At 53.5% G+C, this 21,255-nt stretch overlaps 1 protein-coding gene across 2 annotated transcripts in view; it reads left to right on the top strand.

Moving 5' to 3' along the window:
- GRID1 (glutamate ionotropic receptor delta type subunit 1) overlaps window positions 1-21,255 on the top strand; it is a 760,175-nt gene that overhangs the window by 71,510 nt on the left and 667,410 nt on the right. The window lies entirely within an intron of this gene.

Genomic DNA, 21,255 nt, shown 5'->3' with positions numbered 1-21,255 from the left:
CAGCAGAGTGTGTGTGTGTGTGTGTGTGTGTGTGTGTGTGTGTGTTTGTGGGGTATGTTGAAGTCTCAGGGGCATGGGTTTCACCTGCTGGCAGGGCCGGGTTCTCGGGGATGGGCGAGGACAGTACCCAGCCGGTTGTGTTGTGGGGGTCAGCCGGCGAGCGTAGGGAAGAGAGTTAGGTCACACCTTCAGTGACAGTGAGGTGAGTGGGCATCCCAGAGTTCTATGCTGGAGAACAAAAGAAAAAGAGAGAGAGAGAGAGAGAGAGAGAGAGAGAGAGAGAGAGAGAGAGAGAGGATAACCTGACCTGGGGGGTCGGAGGCCTGGATTCTGCTTTTGGTTCTGCTGGGGATCCTGGCCAGGTCCCTTCCCTGCTGGCTTTTGCTCTGCTCCTGTGTACAATGGGAACCAAGCATTTTCAAGCAGTGGGACGTTTTGTTCTGTGACCCCCCCCCCCCACCTTCTTGACCAAGTGAGGCGGTGGTGGTGGGACACTCATCCTGGATTTTAAAAATCGATGTTTTTAAACAAACTCCTGTTGAGTCCTTGATCTATGCCAGGCACTGTTTTGAGCACTGCACAAATATTCACCCAGTTCATTCTCCCAAGGACCCTGGGAGATGGGAAGATGACATTCCGAGGTCACAGCAAGCAAGTGGCACAGCCAGGATTCCAGGGACCCTCATTAGGTTTTCCCACTGCTCTCTGCTGCCTACTGTAGGTGACATACAGGAGGCGGCTTGTTCTGCTGGGAGAAAGCTCACCAGTGACTGCGGACATTCAGTGTCTGGAGGGCTGTGCCGCCGGGCCTGGGTGTAGAGGGGCTGGGAAGGCGAGACGTGATCCTCCCTGGGGCCTCCCCAGTCCTAGTGGGGGCCACTGGGTCCAGGGTAGCGTGCGGCTCGCGGGGGTTTCTGCGCCAGGCACACCCTCTAACCACCAAATTTATTTAAGCAGATAAAATGCAGGGGGTGTAATGTCAGATTAATGGATAAATAACCGTCCCGGGTTTTGGCACGGCGGCGGGCCGCGGCAGTGAGAAGCCTCATTATGTGCGCTCTGCCTCGAAGAACAAGCCTTGCGCGGCGCCCCAGCACCCGCGCCCGCGAACAGAGCATTAAATTGTTGGAAATGGCTCCCTTCCCTCGCTGAACAAAGATGTTTTCTCCGGAATAAATTGACTCCCTCTCGGCGCGCGGAGCCCCGGGTTCCCACAGACGCAGCAGCCTCTACCCGGGCTGAGCTCTGCGCCGGGTAGGGGGAGGGCTGCGGGGCGGGCCTGGGGGCGCACGCGGGGCGCTTCCTGCCTGGCCCGGGGGCTTTCCAGCTCTCAGTTCCCCGGGCCCCGGTGGGCCGCTGCTGGCGAGCGAGCCTGCGGGGCTCTGGAAGGGGTTGGGGTTGTTGGCGTTAGGGCACGCGGAGAGGCGGTGCAGGCTTGTGGTTAGCGCTTGGTGTGGACAGTGCCAGGGTCTGCATGTCGCAGGCCCCTGCGCAGCCATCAGGCCCACGGTCTCACTTCCCCGGGTTCCATTTCTTAACAGGGAGGCGGGGCTGTGGCGAGGGTAGGAGGGAAGGACCTTGGACAGCGCCAGGGCGGACGTACAAGGTGCTCCAGCCGCCTCTCTCCACCATGCCAAGGTGGGCAGTGAGGGACTGGGGAGGCTGCAGTCCTGCAGAGCCTTGAGGGGCTGGAGGGCTGGACTGAAGGAGCAAGGCCTCCCCAGTAGCTCCTGGATCCCCAAAGGTCTGCGCAGTGCCTGGCAGCCCCGTGGCTCAGAGGTACTAGAATCTCAGAGGAGAAGCTTTGCCCTGGGCCAGACGGGAAGGCAATGTTTGCCTCTCTGATCTGCCCTGCTTGGGCTGCTGCCCTGAGCTGCCTGGACTCAGTCCCAGCAGGGCTCAGAGAGGCAGCCCCTGGACACTGCTTTCTGCCTCACAGCAGCCCTTTCTTCCTCTTCCTCCTCCTCCTCCTCTTCTCTTCTCTTTCCACTTCCTCCACCTCCCAGGAGTCCCCTGAGGCAATGGGAGAGTAGCACAAGTGCTGGGGCCAGGTTTACCACGGTCACCTCTTGGCTGTGCTGCACGGGACAAATTGCCTCACCTTTCTGAGCCTCTGTTTTGCCACCTGCAGATGCCATGATAATATTTTCATTGAGCAAGACTGGTCCTGAAGAGTGACACTCCTCGGGGCAGGCATTTGGCAAAGTGGTTAAGATGTAGCTTGGGACGTGCGTGTCCCATTGGAGTGCCTGTGTCTGTCTCCTGTCTCTCCTTTTGATTCAGCTTCCTGTTGGTGTGCACCCTGGGAGGCAGCAGGTGATGACTCAAGGACGTGTGTCCCTGCTACCCATATGGGAGACCTGGATGAAGTTACTGGCTCCTGGCTTTGGCCTGTCTCTCGTTGGTATGGGCTGTTGTAGGCATTTAGGGGAGTGAACCAGGGGACAGATTTCTGACTCTGTGTCTCTCTCTGTCTGCCTCTCTGCCTTTCAGATAAATAAAAATAAATCAGGAAATACTTTTAGAAAGAATACAAAACTGCTGGGTGGATAGTGGGCATGGAGTGAACTCCTTGGGCAGAGCTGTTCTATAACAGACCCTCTGCCCCATGTCCTGAGCTTCTGTGCCAAGCAAGGCAGCCATGTGTGACCTCTGGGGCGCGGCCTGTAAGCTGGTGACTTCCCAGATGCATATATGTATGTGCCACCTACTTGCACCTGCTCAGGACCTGGGAGGCTGGCTGGCCTGGGGTTCTGCTACAGTAGCAGGATCTGGCCTTTGGCACTGTGGTCACCTCCTCCTTACCTGCTCCACACGTAGTTCCTCACTGATCCAGCTCAGAGGTTGGAGAAGGGAAGCTTGGACTTGGTCAGATGAAGCCTGGAGCAGGGGCATGTGGCACAGACCTCTCATCATTGATGGAGCATCTCCCAGCCGGTGCCTTGGGCGCTGTCCAGGTCCTGGGGTCCCAAGTGAGCAGAGCTGAAGCAGTCTCTGTTCTCCTGGGGAATGACAAGTGACTGAGCATGTCTCGGTACCCAGTGTTAAGAGCCTCATACATTAGATTCTCACCATGAGCAGGCAGCCCCAAGGACAGCTTTGAGGCCCATCGTTGTCCCCTGCTGGGGTCCTGGCTGCCCTGCCTCTCTCAGCTCAGACAGCAGTGGGTTCAGATATGGCTCTGCCCTGTTACCACACAAGTCTCAGCCTCGTCTGAGCCTCAGTCCCCTCATCCAGAAAACTGGGGTAACACTGTCCCCCCCAGGGGGGAATGTGTGCACAGAGCCTGGGGGTGGGGCTTGGCCAGTGGTGTTGGGTGAGTGGTGCCTTGCAGTGTAGGCTCAGAGCCTGCCCAGGCCATTTCTGCACTGTTTGGGAGGAGCAGTGTCCCAGGGCCTCATTTAGCTCCACATTAAAGCCCAAGCAAAAACACAAAACACACAGTGAGCCAGGTGATCATGGGCTTCTGCGTTGGTCTCCACTTGAGGCAGGCACCTGCTGAGGGACCCCTTCTGGCTGGAGCTGGCTATGCCAGGAGGTCAGGGTGTAGCCTGCAGCGGCTGCTGCCTCTCTTCACTCCACTGTCCTCGCTTAACTCTCCCCTCCTGTCTTTGCCTCCACCCACCCTGCATCTGCGAACGTGTGTGCACACACAGCCGCAGACAACGTTGTTAGGGATGCAACTCCCTGCTGGACTTCATCCCTGTTTGAATTTGGCATAATTAACTTGATTTCAGATTTGAAAGGCTCAGACCCACTCCTCCCTTGCTGGCAGTGCTCAAGCTTCCCTGTCATTTTTTTTAAATCCTGCTATTTTATGTTTTTAAATTTATACATTGATATTTACATAATTATGGACAAGTATAATTATGTGTTATTTATGTGGTTTAATAATATTCTGTAATAATTGAGAGATATTTAGTTTTCTGCATGCAAGTAGTTTACATACACAAGTGAGGGAGGAGAGGGGGCAGGTGCAGATTGATGAGAGACAGGAGGGAGGAGACAGAAGGGACAGAGAGGGAGGGAGGGACAGTGAGAGAGAGAGAGAAAGACCACTGAGGTCTGGCAACAGAGGCTCTTTACGCTTTTTGGGTGAACTCTAAGAGCTGACAGTTCACAAAGGAGTCAGCCGAGGACATCCTCCTGGGGCACAGGGGGCTGGGGTCACTAATGGAAACAAGACTGTATTCTTGCAGGTGTCCCCAACTTTGCGGGCTGTGGTCCTGTGTCCAGTCTCATGCAGCCATCAGCCTCCACCTCTGTGAGGCCACAGCCTCTCTGTTTTGCTTCCCCGTCAGAACAGTTCCCTCTCCTTGTCGGGCAGTCGTGGGCTCCCTCATCTGCAGGGCACAGGTTCCAGTGCTCACAGTGGTGCCCGAAACGACCCAGAGTGCTGACCCCAACCTATGCGATGCATTTTACTGCACATACTATGATAAAGTTCACTTTATAAATGAGGCACAGTAAGAGATCAGTATCGGTAACTGCCGACACAACAGAACAATTATGGCGATATATGTAATACATGGAATGGGGTCTCTATCTGGTAGGAGCCTAGACCAGCACTAGAATTTCTGGACTACGGTTGACAGCAGGTAAGAAAAATGGCAGATCGGGGAACTCCTGTATTCAGTGATGGGTGCAGCATTCATTTCTTTTTTTTTTTTTTAATTACTTATTTTATTTGAAAGGCGGAGTTACAGGAAGAGAGGGAGAGACAGAGACAGAGATCTTCTATCTGCTGGTTCACTTCCCAAATGGCTGCAATGATCAGAGCTGTGCCAGGCTGAAGCCAGGATCCAGGAGCTTCTTCCAGGTCTCCCACATGGGTACAAGGGGTCATCTTTTGCTGCTTTCCCAGGCACAGTAGCAGGGTGCTGGATTGGAAGTGGAGAAGCTGGGGCTCAAACTGGCACTCTTATGGGATGCTGGTGGTGCAGGCAGCGGCTTTACGTGCCATGCCACAGTGCTGGCCCCAACATTAATTTCTGTGTATGAACTCTTCCTGAGATTGGCTATGACCTGCTCATTTCAGTTCAGCCCCAGGAACGTTTCTGTTAGGCTTACAGAGATCAGCTGTTGTCAGTTCCTTTTGTCTTTTGTGGGAATCATTACCCCACTGTTGGGTCCTTGTTTAATGTTCCTTTTCTCTTTTCTGTGTCCTCTTTCCCATGAGAAAGAAGCCTTTAGGGGCCGGTGTTGTGGCATATGGGTTAAGCCTCTGCCTGTGATACAGGCATCACCTATGGATACTGGTTCACGTCCCGGCTGCTCCACTTCTGATCCAGTTCCCTGCTAATGGCCTGAGGAAGTAGTGGAAGATGGCTGAGGTGTTTGGACCCCTGCACCCATGTGGGAGACTTGGATGAAGCTCCTGGCTCTGGGCTTTGCCCTGGCCTAGCCTGGGCTGTTTCAGCCATTTGGGGAGTGGCCAGTGGATGGAATCTCAATCTCTGTCTCTGTCTCTCTCTCTCTCTCTCTCACTCTGCCTTTCAAATAAATAAATAAATCTTTTTCTTTTTTGGAAATCTACCCTATAGTCTGCATATGTATAGAAGATTGCCTTATTGTTCAAAGTATCCACTTCTGTCTGTGGGAGGAGTCAAGGCTGCCTTGATGATGTCATTCCTGGCCATGTGACTTGCCTGGGCCAATGAAATGGGGTGAAAGTGACATAAGTCTCTTGCATATGGAAATTCTAGGAACCATCCCATGCCATGGCTCTGCCATGTTTGTGTTTGCCTCTGCCCTGAGAGGTGGGGGCTACCTCTTGGCCTGGGTCCTGGGATACAGATGCCAGGGGACCCAGCCAGCCTGCCATACCCAGGAGGGTGAGGACAGTGTAGGTTGGCTGAAGTCCCTGAGACTCTGGGGCTACTCGTTATAACAGCCTGGCTTTGCTTTAATAATGGACTCACCTGCAGTTTTTTTTTTTTTTTTTGACAGTGCCAGTTCTGTTTTTATACTTTCCAACAGTGGTTTTATTAGAATCTCAGGGATTTTAATTTTGCTTTGAACTCTGTGTTCCATTGATATAATGTAGTATTTTTTTCTCTTTGAAAATGGCTTGTAGTATTTCCCCCCAAATCTTCTTGTGCTCTGTGAATCTATTTTAGGAGTGACTTCCTACGAAAATGTGTGTGTGTGTATGTGTTTTTTTTTTTTTTTAAATAGGACCTAAGGGATTTTGATTTCTTTTATCTGTTTTCTCATCTTGGAGTTTTCTCTGTTGAGCCTTCCTGTTTGGCTGTGGGATTTAGCAGCCTCACTGGGGGTAGAAAAGCTGGGTTGTGGGGCTGGAGGGCGGATCCCAAGCAGGCCCTGGCTGGTGCTGGGAGGCCCTGGGTGGGGGAGGCTGGGCTTGTTTTCTGCTCATTGCCTGGGCTGTGGCTGGGATGCCTTTTGTTTCTGTGGATTGCAGGCTGTTTTAATTGGATTAGAGGGCGAGAGTCCTTGGCACCGCTCTGCTGGGTTTTATCTTCCTGGAGATAATCCTTTTAGGTGTCTGATGCTGGCTCTCATGTCACCTTCACACTTAGCCTGCCGCCTCCCTGGTTCCTACTGGCTCCCTCAGCCTTGCCCTATGGGAGATGGACTTCTGTGCTGTGCACACCTGCCTGGCTGGCCCCTGTGCACACCTTCCCTGAGTGTCCCTGTCCTCCCGAATATGGAGCCCAGGGTGCAACAGCCCTCAGCTGACGTCTGGCCTGTGTCTCTCTCCTTCTCCCGAGTGTATCATCCTGGGAATTCAGTCCGCAGGCTTGTACCAAGCTCAGCAGTGGCTGAACACAAGTCTGGCTCCCAGAGACTTCTGGTGAGCTTTTTCCACCTGTGACTTCCCGTGCATCTCTGTGGTGTCCTAGAGGGATCAGTCTATGGCCCGTGATTCCAGACGGCCCAGGTCTTTTTGGATACCAGATTCTGTAGTAACTGTCTTGGGAGTGGAGCCAGGGGCAATCCTTGTCCTCTACCAAGTCAGACATAAAACTGTTGAGCCCACAGGTCTGAGGCTGGAGCCCTGAGGCCTGTCATTGCAGACTCTGCCAGCCATCACGAAGTGGCCTACTTTGGATGTAGCCAGCCAAGTCTCTGATCCACCTCATTGTCTTAGCACTCAGCCCACCTCAGAGAGGACTATGTGAACCCCTTGCTGAAGTCCAGCCCTGCCAGCTTTGCAGGTGAATTAGTGTTTTGCCTGTAAAGGGACTTTGCACAGAGCTGAATGAAGAGGAAGCAGCCAGGGATGGGGAAGCCCTTGGGGACCAGCAGTCACGAAGGGCTGCCCTGTCCCTGGTGTCCGAGGGGGCAGAGTTGCTGGACCTGAGCAGGAAGCAACAGTCAGGGAGGGGCTGCCCAGTGGGAGCTGTGTCCTTAGCGAGGGGAACACGGCCACCTTGAGGCCAGGCCTAACTCGGCCTTCTGACTTACTGCAGGTGCCTGCCAGTGGGGGAGGGATCTGGGGGCTGAAGCAAGTCTGGAAGGGTGCAGAGCAGGTGGAGCAAGAGACACAGCACACGAGGCTCTCCCCGGGGTCAGCCTGCCACTGAGGGCTGCGTCTCCAACCTCCACGTTGTGTCACACTCATCACTTACTGACGTCCCTAACGGTCCTGTGGATGAAATATTTGTCCGAGTGCCGATCCCTATCGTGGAGGGGGGCTTCTCTGTCTGCTGTCACTTGGGGATCCTCTGGCCAGTGGGTGAGTTTCATTGCAGTCTTAGGGATGTGAGGCATTGATGTAATCTGTGGAAATTCAGTGGCCCTGGGAGCTGGCAGGGCCCTTCCAGGTCAGGGTGGAGCCTGTGTCTTGTCAGGCTGGCAAGAGGGGAGGCAGAGCAGGCAGTTCCCAGGAAAGGGAATGGTTGGGTGGGGTGACCACCGAGTCACCCCTCTGCCCAGGGTTGTCCTGACACAGACAGAATCCACACAGACACACCTGGGCGGGGGCAGAGAGCTCTGTCCACTGCTGCAGAGCCACGCAGTTTTTGTCTGGAGCCTGCTTTTGAAGGAAAGGAGAGGGTTGTGTCGTGGCTGGGAGGACAGGCTGGACTGTGTGGCCAGAAGGAGGGGAGATGGAGTGTGTGCTGGGCTGGGCAGCAGAGGGGAGCCCCCCTGGGTCTGTTGCTCAAGTTGCCTGTGCACCTGCTGACTCAGCCTAGCACAGGTGAGTGGACACAGCCAGTCTCGTTAGCTGTGTTACAGGACTTGTGCCCGACAGACAGAATGAGGACACCCTAGGATCCCAGGTTGGGCAGTGTGGGTCCTGTCTGAGGCTGTGTTCTGGGCGAGAGAGCTTGTGAGGGCAGGAGGAGGAGGGTGTTGGGGGCCCAACCGGGGGTGCTCATGGGCTGCCGTCCTGAGGGTGGAGAGCTCAGGGAAGGGACTGGCATTTGTGTCTGGTAGGGATGATGTTGACCTGGGCCTGGAGTATAGATACAGTTTAATTATTAATTTTAAAATATATGTACAATGTCATCATAGGACAGAATGCTTGGAAAAGACAGATAGAGACTGAGTCTTGGATTGTTGCCTTGTGGGCACTTCTCAAGTTCTGGGCCAGGCTCAGGCAGGAGTTCTCCATGGGGACCCTCACTTGGCCTGCCCTGGGGCCTGGTTCTCAGGTTTACTGTGTTCTTGAGGCTTTCAGTGAGGGTGTCCTGGGCAGGGCAGTTCAGCTGGGGTCCCTCTGCAGCTTGGGCGTGCCTGGCTCAGACAGTGCACTGAGTATGGGTCTGGCTAGGTCTGTTCCCGGGAGCCATGGGACCCTGGGCATCTTGGTGGCTTGTGGAGAGCTGTGAGGCCTCAGGCAAGTGATGGCAAGAAGTGAACTTTAGGTGGCTCTGCCGATGGCACCTGTGGAAGCTTGCTAGGCCCTGTCTGCCATCCTGGTTCTGCACACCTGGCCAGAGTGTGGCCTTCAGCCCAGAACGTACGATACACTCAGCCGAGAACTTGTAAAAACCCAGACACCAGGTGCCCGCAGTGGGAGTGCAGCTGACTTTTGGGGTTGTTGAAGTCTACTTGGGTGATTTTGAAGAGCAGCCTTGGTGGCTGTTTGTTTTCTGGGTCTCAGGAGGACCTGGAAGTCTTGTTAAAAAACAAATTCCAGGGCCCCATCTCAAAAGTTGCTGATGCATTAGGTTTGGAGTGGCAACTGAGGCTTGATAGGAGGTTGAATACTGACAAGTTCCCAGGGGATACTGGGTGCTGCTGCACTGGGGTGTCCACTCTGAGAACCACTGGCCTAGACTGGAAGATAATGTGGGGAATCTTGGTGTTTCTAGGCGGGGAGGGTGCTGTCAGCTCTCCGGGTGGGGAAGGCAGATGCTAGCTCTCTCACACGTGTGAGGGCAGGTATTCACGCTTGCAATGTTCAGGGCACAGGTTGCTGTGTCACAGTGAAGCAAAGTGGTGATGGTTGCAGGTGGAAAGGCAAGGGGCTGGCCCTTCTAGTGGGGTCGGGAGTGGTCAGCCCACTGAGGCTGAAGCTGGCTCCTGGGACCCCTTGCCTTCCTCCCAGAACCCCTTGCATTCTTGATACCTCTGGGCTTCGCCTGTTGCTCTCCTGTGCTGCAGGGAGTTGGGGTCCCAGAAGGTGGGTGGCGCTCTGTGGCCTGGGAGGCAGCAGTGTTTGGGCATGGGGCTGTGTATGTCATTGGGGAAGTGCTTTGCACACTGTCCTCCTGGCCATAAATAATGCATCTGCCACATAACCGTGGCCCCAGGAAGCCTCACTTCCAATACACGCACACATTTCAGTGCAGAAGCGACAGGAAGAATCTTCTCATCTCTGTCTTTCATCATCCGTTTCCAATCAAGACTCACAGCAGCCGTGTCCCGGGGCTCCAGCCTGGTGCCTGTGGGGAACCCAAGTCTCCCCAGCAAGTGCATGCAGGCTGCTGGGGCCGGAATGCTGAGACCTGGAGCCGGGCCTTTGGAGACGCGACGTGTAGATGAGCTGTTTTTCTGGGGGGAGAGGGGGTTGGAGAAGATGGAGCTGTCAGTCTGACCAGGTCTGATGTCCCTGGTTTCTATAGCTACAGTAAATGTAATTACCAAAGAGGAACCCTTTGCGGATTTCACTGTAACCTCAGCTAGCTAATGACATTTCCTGGGTCCCTAGCAATCTGGGACAAAATGCTCATTTTGAATTTAACATGAGTAATGCCGTTTTCCATCTTAGTTAAGTACTTTGTGTCATAAAAGAGTTATCTGCCCAGAGCGCCGGGCTCTGTCGGTAAACATATTACAAATATTATCACCACGTATTTTCTGCATGAAAGATGTGGCGCAGGCCCAGAGAAGCACTCCTCCCTGCATTGGCGACTTTGCTTGGAGACTCAGCAAATTCAGCATGAAATCATCGTGGAGGGAGTTCGGCCTACGCACCAGTATCTCTCGAGTAGCCGAGGGCTCTCAGAGCCAGTCACGTTATCACCGGAAGCACAAACCGTGGAAACGTGTCCTTCCCCAGCCAACCACAGTAGGCATCGGGCCGTGGTGCAACAGTAGGCATCGGGCCATGGTGCCTGGCTACCTGCAAAGGTGACGGATGCTGGAAGGCTGTGGTGGAGAGAAAGGGAAGTCACTCACTGCTGGGTTTCACTCACCTCCTGGAGACACTGGGGAGTTTGCACACCAGAGTGGAGGTGGTGTCAAGCTACACATTCTTTCATCCATCCATGTATTCATGTGCCACGCGGGGCCATTCACACAGGCGAGTCAATGCTCATTACAGTGCAGTGCACTGGGTGTTTTAATGTAGGGATGTACAAGGCATGCTGGAACGGGAGAAGCACCAGTGGTGGAGGCACTTGAACTTCCTAAGGGTGTCCCCATGGGGGAGGTGATGTCTGAGCAGGAGCTGGGTGCATGTGATGGGACCGGGCTGAGGCTGAAGAAAGACATTCAGGGCTGGGTTCTTTTGGGGGTCAAGTTCGAGTCTTTGGTTAAGTTCAAGATTTGGCTGGAGAGAGGACAGCCTGGGCCCTTGCTTCCCCTGGGACTCATCAGTGCTGCAGGGGACCCAGGTGGAGGGAAAACCCAGGCCCTGGGCTCTGGACCTGGCTCTGCCACTTAGTAATGGAGCAACTTCAGGGAAGCCGAGATCCTCAGTTTTCTCGTATGTGAAATAGGGACAGCCACACTGGCCTCCCTCAGTGGTGGTGAGGGTGACACAGAATAATGCCCCAGGATGCAGGTGCTGCTGCAAGTGTCTTGCTTCCAGCACCTCATTTAGGCCACATGAGTGCCATCAGGATGTTCCCCCTGGGAGACTGTGCTCATAGACCTTCCAAGCCAGCCCTCTTCCCAAGTGGACTAGAGATGTCTCAGCAGGTGCCCGCCTCTGGGCTGCTGCAGGCCAGGCAAAGTGGTTTAAGAGGTGAATGCACAGGTATGCGGAAGGCCCTGCATCTGTGCCACCTGACCCCTGGTGTTGCCCCGAGGTGATAGAAGGTCCATTGCACTCTGGAGATGCTTGTCAAAGGAACTGGTGGGTCAAGTCCAAGGTGAGAGAACGGTGGGGGAGGAGCTTCTGTGTCTCCTTCCTGGCATCCTGGTAGTGGGTCAAGTGGCTTCACATAGTACTGCCCAGTCCTGGTTCCAGCCCTGCAGGCCACCCCTGCCTGGGGCCTGAATTCTGGGGAGTCAAATGGAAGGGTGTCAGCCTAAGAGATTCCAGGAAAGGATGGAGCAGTGGCTTGCAAGGCCTGGGGGACTGGCTGCTTGCAGAGGTGGGGGCTGTGAGCCTCAAGTGCAGGGACTGGCTGTTGCTCCACTGCTGTGGTGATATGGCAGAATTTTGTCTTAGTGCATAGAAAAACCGTTTTTCAATGTTCCCTGGGCCAGCCGACTGAGAAGCCCCACTGGGGAATCGAGGTGCAGCACACTCAGACAGCTCCCTCTGCCCATTGAGGCCATTCCTCTTGGCCGATTCAAATGCTTCATTTTTATTTTTAAGATTTATTTATTTATTTGAAAGGCAGTTATAGAGAGGCGGGGGGGGGGGAGAGAGAGAGAAAGAAAGGTCTTCCATTTGCTGGTTCACTCCCCAGATGGCTGCAACGGCTGGGACCGAAGCCAGGAGCCAGGAGCTTCTTCCAGTTCTCCCACATGGGTGCAGGGGCCCAAGGACTTGGGCTGTCTTCCACTGCTTTCCCAGGCCATAGCAGGGAGCTGGATGGGAAGTGGAGTAGCCGGGACTTGAACCGGCATCCATATGGGATGCTGGCACTGCAGGTGGCGGCTTTACCGCCATGGTGCAGGCCCCATGCATCATTTCTTGATGACGTGTCTTCCCCAAATTGCTGTTCCAGGAAGAGCCTGTGTACTGGGAAGGTGACTGTGGAGGCAAAGGGGCTGCTCCAAGGCAGCAGGAGGCGAAAGTTCACCACAGCTATCCCTCTGCCTCTGCTTAGGGCTGCCTGGAACTGCCCCCCCACCCTTTTTGACAGGCAGAGTGGACAGTGAGAGAGAGAGACAGAGAGAAAGGTCTTCCTTTGCCATTGGTTCACCCTCCAATGGCCGCTGCCGCCGGTGCACCACGCTGATCTGATGGCAGGAGCCAGGTGCTTCTCCTGGTCTCCATGGGGTGCAGGGCCCAAGCACTTGGGCCATCCTCCTCTGCAGTCCTGGGCCACAGCAGGGAGCTGGCCTGGAAGAGGGGCAACCGGGACAGAATCCGGCGCCCAGACCGGGACTAGAACCCGGTGTGCCGGCGCCGCAAGGTGGAGGATTAACCCATTGAGCTGCGGTGCCAGCCTGCCTGGCACCCCTTGAAGGGAGGGGTAATCCCTGGCCTATTCAAAGTCAAAAGAATTGGCTACCAGAGGCAGTGTTTGCACCTGCTCTTGTGTCAGCTCCATGTGGTTTTCCCGTTGGACCCATGCGTGCATGCAAGCACTTGTCCATTCATCCGTGCAAGCGTCTGTCCAACATGGATGAGGCTGTTCTGAGTCATGCCCTGTCCCAGTGACCGAGGGTTGCAGGGTCCACCATGAGGGAGTCAGGGACACCAGCAGATGGGCCTGAGAGGTCCCGCAGCCCCTGTGGTGGGTTGGTGATGAGGCTTTCTCATGGAGGCCAATCTGGGCTGAGTCTGCAGTGGAAGGAGGTGGTGGGGGAGGGAAAAGCATTCTAGGCAGGGGGCCAGCCTTGAGAAAGGCTCCGAGGCCCGAAGTGGCTCTCTGTCCATGGGGGCCAGTGAGGGGAGGCGGCAGGTGCATTGGGATCAGTGGAGGACAACGGAGGTGGCTGAGGAGCCTGGGCAGTAGGCAGGGCCCTCAGAGAGGTTGCCAGCTGTTGTCCTGCTGGTCTGAGGGCTGGGAGGGGCCGCAGTCAGGTCTGTTCAGGTAGATTCGTCTGGTGGCAGTGACTGGAGGGGATGAAGGAGAGGCTGAGCGTGGGACAGGATGGATCCACAGGAGACTCTGACTCAACTCTAGGGAGGCCCCTGAGGACAGGATTGGTCGTGACCTTGGGACCAGCTGGCCTGTGCACGGCCAAATGCTGGGCCCTCTCGGGTCTCCCAGCGTCAGCCACTGGGCACGGGACCTGTTGCCAAGGAAGGGGCACCTTGGGAGTTAGCGCTGACCTTGCCTTGGTGTTTGGGTTATCTGGGGTAGCTCCTGTTGGTTATCCCTCTCAGTAGGGTTGTGGTAGGATATGGTCATTACTCAGCACTGCCAGGACACCTGAGACAGATGGACACTACTAGAAACTCATCTTGGGTGTTCAGGGGCTTGGTATTGGGCCCACGTGGGTCTGCTTAGACTACCATGTATGCTTGTCGGGCCTCTTTGAGGGTGGAGTTCTGGCCTTGCCTCTCTCTCCAGCTCACGGCTTGGTGCTCCCCGGGGGACCCATGCAAGTTTCTGCTCTGCCTGGTGTTGCTCTTTCCCACATTCATTCGTCACTTCCCCTTCTCAGTCTCAGACTCCAGCACCTGTCTCTCCCAGCTTGGTCCCTGTACTTCAGAGAGACTCTTAGAGGGTGGGCATGCCTGTCGTGGCCCTTTTTGGAGGCCCCTATGCTTCTCTTCTTGGCCTGCTACCCTTGAAGACACTACTCAGCCAAACTTTTAATTTATAGGTCTGGTTTGGTTTCTTTGGAGTGATTAGTTTGAGAGTTTATTCATCCATCTATCCATCTGCCCATCCATCCATCTGCCCATCCATCCATCTGCCCATCCATCCACCTGTCCTCCCATCCATCCATCCATCCATCCACCCACTCACCCACTCATCTACTGGTCTATCCATCCATCCATCCATCCACCCACCCACTCACCCACTCATCTACTGGTCCATCCATCCATCCATCCATCTACCCGCTCACTCACCCACTCATCTACTAGTCCATCCATCTATCCATCCATGTGTGCATGCCTCCATGTATGCATCCATCCATGCACCTGTCCACCCTTTCTCTCAGCCAGCCAGCTTTCTGTTACTCCAGTGAAATATGTGAGATGAGCCACTTATGAAGAAGGAGGTTTATTTTGGCTCGCTGTTCTGATGGTTAGAATCTAAGATCAGGCAGCCCCACTGGTTGGGCATCTGGTATAGCCAGAGGATGAGGATGGTGGGTTGTGTGTGGAGGGAGGGTCACATGGCAGGCCAAGGGGCAGAGAGCAGCTAGACCTACTTTGGTTTTATGTTTTTTTTTTTTTTTTTTGACAGGCAGAGTTAGTTAGAGAGAGAGAAAGGTCTTCCTTTTTCCGTTGGTTCACCCCGAAATGGCCGCCACAGCTGGCGCGCTGTGCCAATCCGAAGCCAGGAGCCAGGTGCTTCCTCCTGGTCTCCCATGCGGGTTCAGGGCCCAAGCACCTGGGCCATCCTCTATTGCCTTCTCGGGCCACAGCAGAGAGCTGGACTGGAAGAGGAGCAACTGGGACAGAATCTGGCGCCCCAACCAGGACTAGAACCCGGGGTGCCGGTGCCACAGGCAGAGGATTAGCCAAGTGAGCCACGGCGCCGGCCTGGTTTTATGTTTTTATTTTATTTTTAAAATTTATGTGAGAGGCAGGGAGAGAGAGACAGAGGGGAGGGGGTGGTATTTGCTGGTTAACTCCTCAAACACCTTCAGTGGCCTGGGTCAGACCTGAGGCTGAGGCAAGATCCAGGAGCTTAGAACTCAATCCAGGTCTCCCACCCGTGGCAGGGAGCCTACCTCCTGAACCATCACCTGCTGCTTCCCAGCACCTGTGTTAGAGGCAGGACTCAAACACAGGCACTCTCATATGGAATGTGGGCATCAGTTAATTGGCATGTTAATTGCTGGGCCAAATGCTGGCTCCCTAGCTCAGCTTTTATAACCTTGAGAACTGCCTTCCTGGGGCATATTCCCAATGACCTGAGAACTTCCTGTGAGGCCCTTCTCTGAGACACCACGACTGGATTAAACTTCTGCAACAGTTTATGATTTTGGGATTCAGTCATCTGTGTGAGTTTGGGAACCGTATTCTGTTCACACCACAACTTCATCCACCCACGCATGCAGCCATCCCTCCATGCGTGTAGCCATGCATCCATCCATTCACCCAGTTTGGGCCATAATCCTGAAATGTTGAGACCCCAGAAGATTCAAAATCCTTAAAGTTTACAATCTTGAAAATAAAAATCTGGCAAAAGCAATTTTTAAAATTCTTTAAAAGACCTTTATTTACATTTTGAAAAGGAGATTTATTTGGGACACACATAAAAATGTGAAAGAATATTTTGTAGGCCTCTTAACACAATAAAATGGATGATGATAACATATTTTTACAAGCATAAACATATACGATAGTATGATAGTTGCATGGGTGTAACAGTTACGAGCAGACTGTATTCATAAAGAAAGGTGACTTATTCAAATGCACACCACTATGGTGGGTAATTGTGTGCCCCCAGCTTTATAACTGGGTCACTTCATAGAATCCAAGTCCTTTGAGGAGGTGCAGTGGCTTTCACTGCATATGCTATCATTGAAAGAGGTGAGATTTTGAGAAATTTTATCTTTCTGAGATGCATCTATGTGTATAAAAAGGCATCTGTTCATTTGCTGAAGAAATTTCAACATTTATATGAACACATTCTGTGTGTACACATCAAGTCAGCATTGTGCTCATGTACTTTTGTGGAGTCAAATTTGCAAAAAAAGCATAAAATGAATTAGAGCTTTAAATTTTAAACTGGAGGCAATTTATACCTTCATATATGGAAAACGATGTGAAGATGAAATATACAACATAGAGAATTATAACAAATAACATCAACAATTTAGAATAGTGGAGAGAAAAATAAAACTAAAAAATTCCCAAATCCCACAACAAACAAACAAACAAGCAAAGCTGAAATGAAACTTTGCATACAAAATAGCATACGCAGGGCCAGTGTTGTAGTGTAGCAGGTTAAGCTATGACTTGTGATGCTGGCATCTCATATGGGCACTGGTTCAAGTCCCAGCAGCTCCATGTCTGATCCAGCTCTCTGCTAACACACCTGGGAAAGCAGCAGAGGATGGGCCAGCTCTTGGGCCCCTGCATCCACATGGGAGACCCAGGTGGAGTTTCTGGATCCTGGCTTAGGTATGGTCCAGCCCTGGCCATTGTGGCCATTTAGAGAATGAACCAGTGGATGGAAGAGCTCTCTCTGAGTCTGACTTTCTAATAGATAATATACATATACATATATGTGTATATTTTAGAAAGCATACGCAGGGACGGTGCGTGGTCAGTGGCACCGCAGAGCTGGTGGACTCACAACCACTGTTTTGGAGTCACATGTCAGGATGAGTGGCTAAATTTTTTCTCTGAAGTGTGGCTGTTCTCAGAGAGTGTGTTCATGTTAGTTTTCTGTGTGGTGCTGCTCTTGGAATTCTTCTATGATTGGGTGCAAATCAACAGGAGGATTCCCTATTCAGTTTCGCCGTCTCCTGTGCCATCTTCTGTGCTGTGTGGGGTTTGTGGAAATCCATTCTGTGTACGGTCACACACAGAACATATATTTGGCAGTAACAATGCTGGCGATGGAGCAGCAGTGTGGCTGCCTGAGTGTCGCTCCCCCTCTTCGTGGAGGAACGACACAGGACCCTGCGCTGTTCTTCTGTCTGCTCGGCCCTCCCCGGGTTTGCTGCTGGTTCTTCCCGGGTTGGCTACCGTCCCTTCCACCTCCGTGGAAGGGCGGTTCCCCCTGGCCACTTTCCCCACTTCTGCAGGGGAGCGGCACACCGCCGGCCGGCTCTCTCGGGGGCTGCACAGGTGTTCCTTCAGATAGATGTTCCTGGTGCATGTTGTCTCTCTCCTCCTTTATAGTCCTCTTCCACCAATCCCAACTTGGCTGCCCACACGCGGAGTACGCTGCTCTCCTCCAATCAGGAGCAGGATCAGCTCCTGGAGGTCATCACTCAAGTTGGCAAGAGGCAGCTGCGTAGAAGCTGTTTTCTCCTCTCCCAGCGCCATATTGTGGGAGAGCAGATGCATAGAATAAGTCTTAATTCCAGTAACTTAGTCTAGTCCGAGTTGCTCCCAGTTGCTCCCCACACCTGAGTGTCTTTGTATCCTCCATGCACAGAATTACTTTCTAAGCAGGCAGCAACTTCTCTGGCTTCTTCAGGCTAATGTGGCTCACATATATTAGAAGCTCCTATAGGGGCCGGCACTGTGGCATAGTGGGTAAAGCTGCCACCTGCAGCACCAGCATCCCATATGGGCGCTGGTTCAAGTCCCAGCTGCTCCACTTCTGATCCAGCTCTCTGCTGTGGCCTGGGAAAGCATTAGAAGATGGTCCAAGTCCTTGGGCCCCTGCACCTGCCTGGGAGACCTGGAAGAAGCTCCTGGCTCCTGGCTCTGGATCAGCATAGCTCCAGCTATTGTGGCCACCTGGAGAGCGAGCCAGCAGATGGAAGACCTCTCTCTCTCTCAGCCTCTCCTTCTTTCTCTGTGTAACTCTGACTTCCAAGTAAATAAATAAATCTTAAAAAAAAAAAAAAAAGCTCCTGGGAGGAAACGGTTGGGAGGGTGCCAATGCAGACAGGTGGCCCATACAAGGGGTCTTTTGGAAAGTTCATGGAAAGTGGATCACAACATTTGTTTGCACTGCAATGAATTCATCTTGTAACCTCATTTCCCCAGGACTTATTGAAATACTCCGGTATTTAATCTGATGTTTTCCTCATTGCTGTGTCGTGTGGCCAAGGCCTTCCACAGAGTTCAGCTTTCTACTCCTCTAATGTCACCTTTTTTTTTTTTATCCACAGGAGTTTCAGTTTTCAGAATTTCAGGATTTCAATATTCAGGGTTTTAATCTTTTGAGATTTTAGACTTTGGGGATTTTGATCTTTCATGATTTAACGTTTGAAATTATGGCGTTCAGGATTACGTATTTTGAAATTATGATCAGCATCACATCTCTCCACCCATCTTTCCATCCACCCACCCATCTGTCCATCTATCTATGTATCTGTCCATCTATCTGTCCACGTATTCCTCCATCTATCCATGAACATCCATGTATCCATATATCCACCCATCCTTCCATCCATCCATCCATCCATCCACCCACCCACCTACTCACTCGTCTGTCATCTGTCAATCCATCTGGTCATTCAGCCAGCAAGTGTTTGTTAACACATATGAGGGTACTTCAGAAAGTCTGTAGAGGGGCTGGTGTTTAACCTGGTGGTTAAGATGCTGTTTAAGATGCCCGTGTCCTACACTGCAGTACCTGGGTTTGATACCCGGCTGTGGCTCCTGATTCCAGCTTCCTGGTAGTACAGACCCTGGTAGGCAGCCATGATATGGGTCTCTGACACTCACATGGGAGACCTGCATTGAGTGCCTGGCCCCCCAGATTTGGCCCCCACTCTAGTGCTGGCCGTTGCAGGTATTCCAAGATTGAACTAGAGGATGGGAGTGCTAGCTTTCTCTCTTTCTCTCTAATAAATAAACATTAAAAAAACAAGTGTGTGCAACATGGACTAAACGTGTTTATCTGGGTATACATATTTTTGAAATCCATGCATAGTTTTGTTATAATGCGCATTTTCCACACATCAAAGATGCCTCCTTCGGTGTGCTAGGCACCCGAGACCTGAGAACAGATGCGGCCTTTGTTTCCAGTTGGAGAAACGGCTTGCAGGGTGATATCAGTCACTTCGTGGAGCTGTGGTGAGGCCGTGTGTCGCTCCCCGTCTTCGTGGAGGAACGACACTGAACCCTGCCTAGGCTTCATATCCGAGTCACGGCACCATTATGTCGCTCCCCGTCTTCGTGGAGGAACGACACAGGACCCTGCGCTGTTCTTTTGTCTGCTCGGCCCTCCCCGGGTTTGCTGCTGGTTCTTCCCGGGTTGGCTACCGTCCCTTCCACCTCCGTGGAAGGGCGGTTCCCCCTGGCCACTTTCCCCACTTCCGCAGGGGAGCGGCACACCGCCGGCCGGCTCTCTCGGGGGCTGCACAGGTGTTCCTTCAGATAGATGTTCCTGGTGCATGTTGTCTCTCTCCTCCTTTATAGTCCTCTTCCACCAGTCCCAACTCTGCTACCCACAACGCCGAGTACGCTGCTCTCCTCCAATCAGGAGCAGGTCCTACAGTTTATTGGTTGAACTGGAGGCAGCTGTGTAGAAGCTGTTTCCCTTCTCAGCGCCATATTGTGGGAGAGCAGATGCATAGAATAAGTCTTAATTCCAGTAACTTAGTCTAGTCCGAGTTGTTCCCAGTTGCTCCCCACACCGTGTGTTGAGATCTAGGTGCCGTGGGGCTTGGCCGGCTGCCCATGGGTTCTGAATGGTTGGACTCATCACAATGCTGTCACTGAATGTGGTGGAGGCTGGGTGTGCAGGGGCAGTGAGGGCCACCCTGGCTAGAGAGGCCCGGAGTAAGCGTTCAGGCCATGTCACTCCCTGTGGCCAGCAGGGTATCAGGAAGACCAGGGTGCACGAGGATGGGTGGTTGAGGGAGGAGGGAAGGACCAGGGGTAACAGAGGCTGGGAGGGGGATGCTGGTGGGGGCTTGGCTCTGTGGTCCTGTGGTGCTGGGCAGACTCTCAGGCTCCTCTCAGAGTCACAGACCTGTGTCCATGAGCTGGCTGGCTGTGGCCAAGTTTGCAGTGACCAGGAACTAGCTGGGGTCACTTGTCAGAAGCTCCTCTGGTGGAAGCTGGCACCCAGCCTTGGCCTGGGCTTCTCTTCTCCAGATACATCATCCTCTTCCTGGAGAGAAGCCGTGGGAGAGACACCCCTGGGGCACAGGTGGGCCCTGGCTTCTCAGGGGCCTTTACCCGAGTGGCCCTGATCAGAGGTTGGTGGGGGCCTTGAGGACAGGTGAGGGCAGAGCAGCCACCACCTGCCAGGTGGACCCTGAGCCCAGGCCAGAGAGGCCCCGCAGGTACCTCAGGCCCCTGTCCTCAGATGATGGGGGCGTTGCTTTTCCAGCTGTGCAGTCCTAGGAAGGGTCTGAGCGCCCCTCGGTCTTCTGGGTTCCTGCCTGGCACTTGGTGCCTGTCCTGGCAGGGGCTGGGCTCTTGATCCATCTTTCCCGGCCAGGGTGCCCACTCACCACTTGTACGGCACCGTCAGACACGGGTCCTTTGGGTTGAGCTCTTGGGCAATGGCAGTAGAAGTTGTGATGATGATGATGATGATGGTAGAACGCTTTGGGAACAGCTGACTGAGGGGAGGCTGCCTCTTGCCTGTCCCCTCCGGGAGAGACAGATGTTGGGACAGTGGCAGCATCCTGCTGCCTGCCAGCCCTAAAGCCATCAGGAGGGGAATGTCTACTGTTCCCTAGCCCTGGGTCGAGCCCAGGAGAAAAACTTCCAGGCAGTGAGAGCTGGGCCCAGGCAGGCTCAGGCTCTGTGCCAGCCCAGGTTCTCAGAGCTTCTGGGGCAGGGTCCATGTCTGCGAGAGGAGGAAGGGGACACTGAGAATGGCCAATCGGCGGCCGTCTCTGCGCCCTGGGTGACGTCAGGGCTCTGGTTTTGGGCCCTGGTGCTCCCTGTAATTTGGGGTGGTTAAATATTTACCTGCCAAGGAGAGGGACAAGGCTTTCAGACTGCTGAGCTCTTCTGACAGCAGTGCACTGGGAAATTCATTAAACCACAGTTAATTAGGGGATGAAAGATACGTGTATAGCTCATTAGTTCAGCCCACATCATTTACGTCTGGGCGGGTAGTCGGGTGCCGGCCCTGCTCAGGTCCTTGGGAATGCAGTGGTAGAGCCGAGCCCTGCGCTGTGACTGCCTCTCCGGGCTGGGGAGAAGGGCCACGGCTG

This window comes from Oryctolagus cuniculus, chromosome 15, assembly GCF_051225735.1.
Source record: "Oryctolagus cuniculus isolate XC-2025 breed Fujian yellow rabbit chromosome 15, ASM5122573v1, whole genome shotgun sequence".
Classification (NCBI taxonomy): domain Eukaryota; kingdom Metazoa; phylum Chordata; class Mammalia; order Lagomorpha; family Leporidae; genus Oryctolagus; species Oryctolagus cuniculus.
Note: the sequence above shows the minus strand (reverse complement) of the source record. Positions and strands in the feature narration are given on the sequence as shown.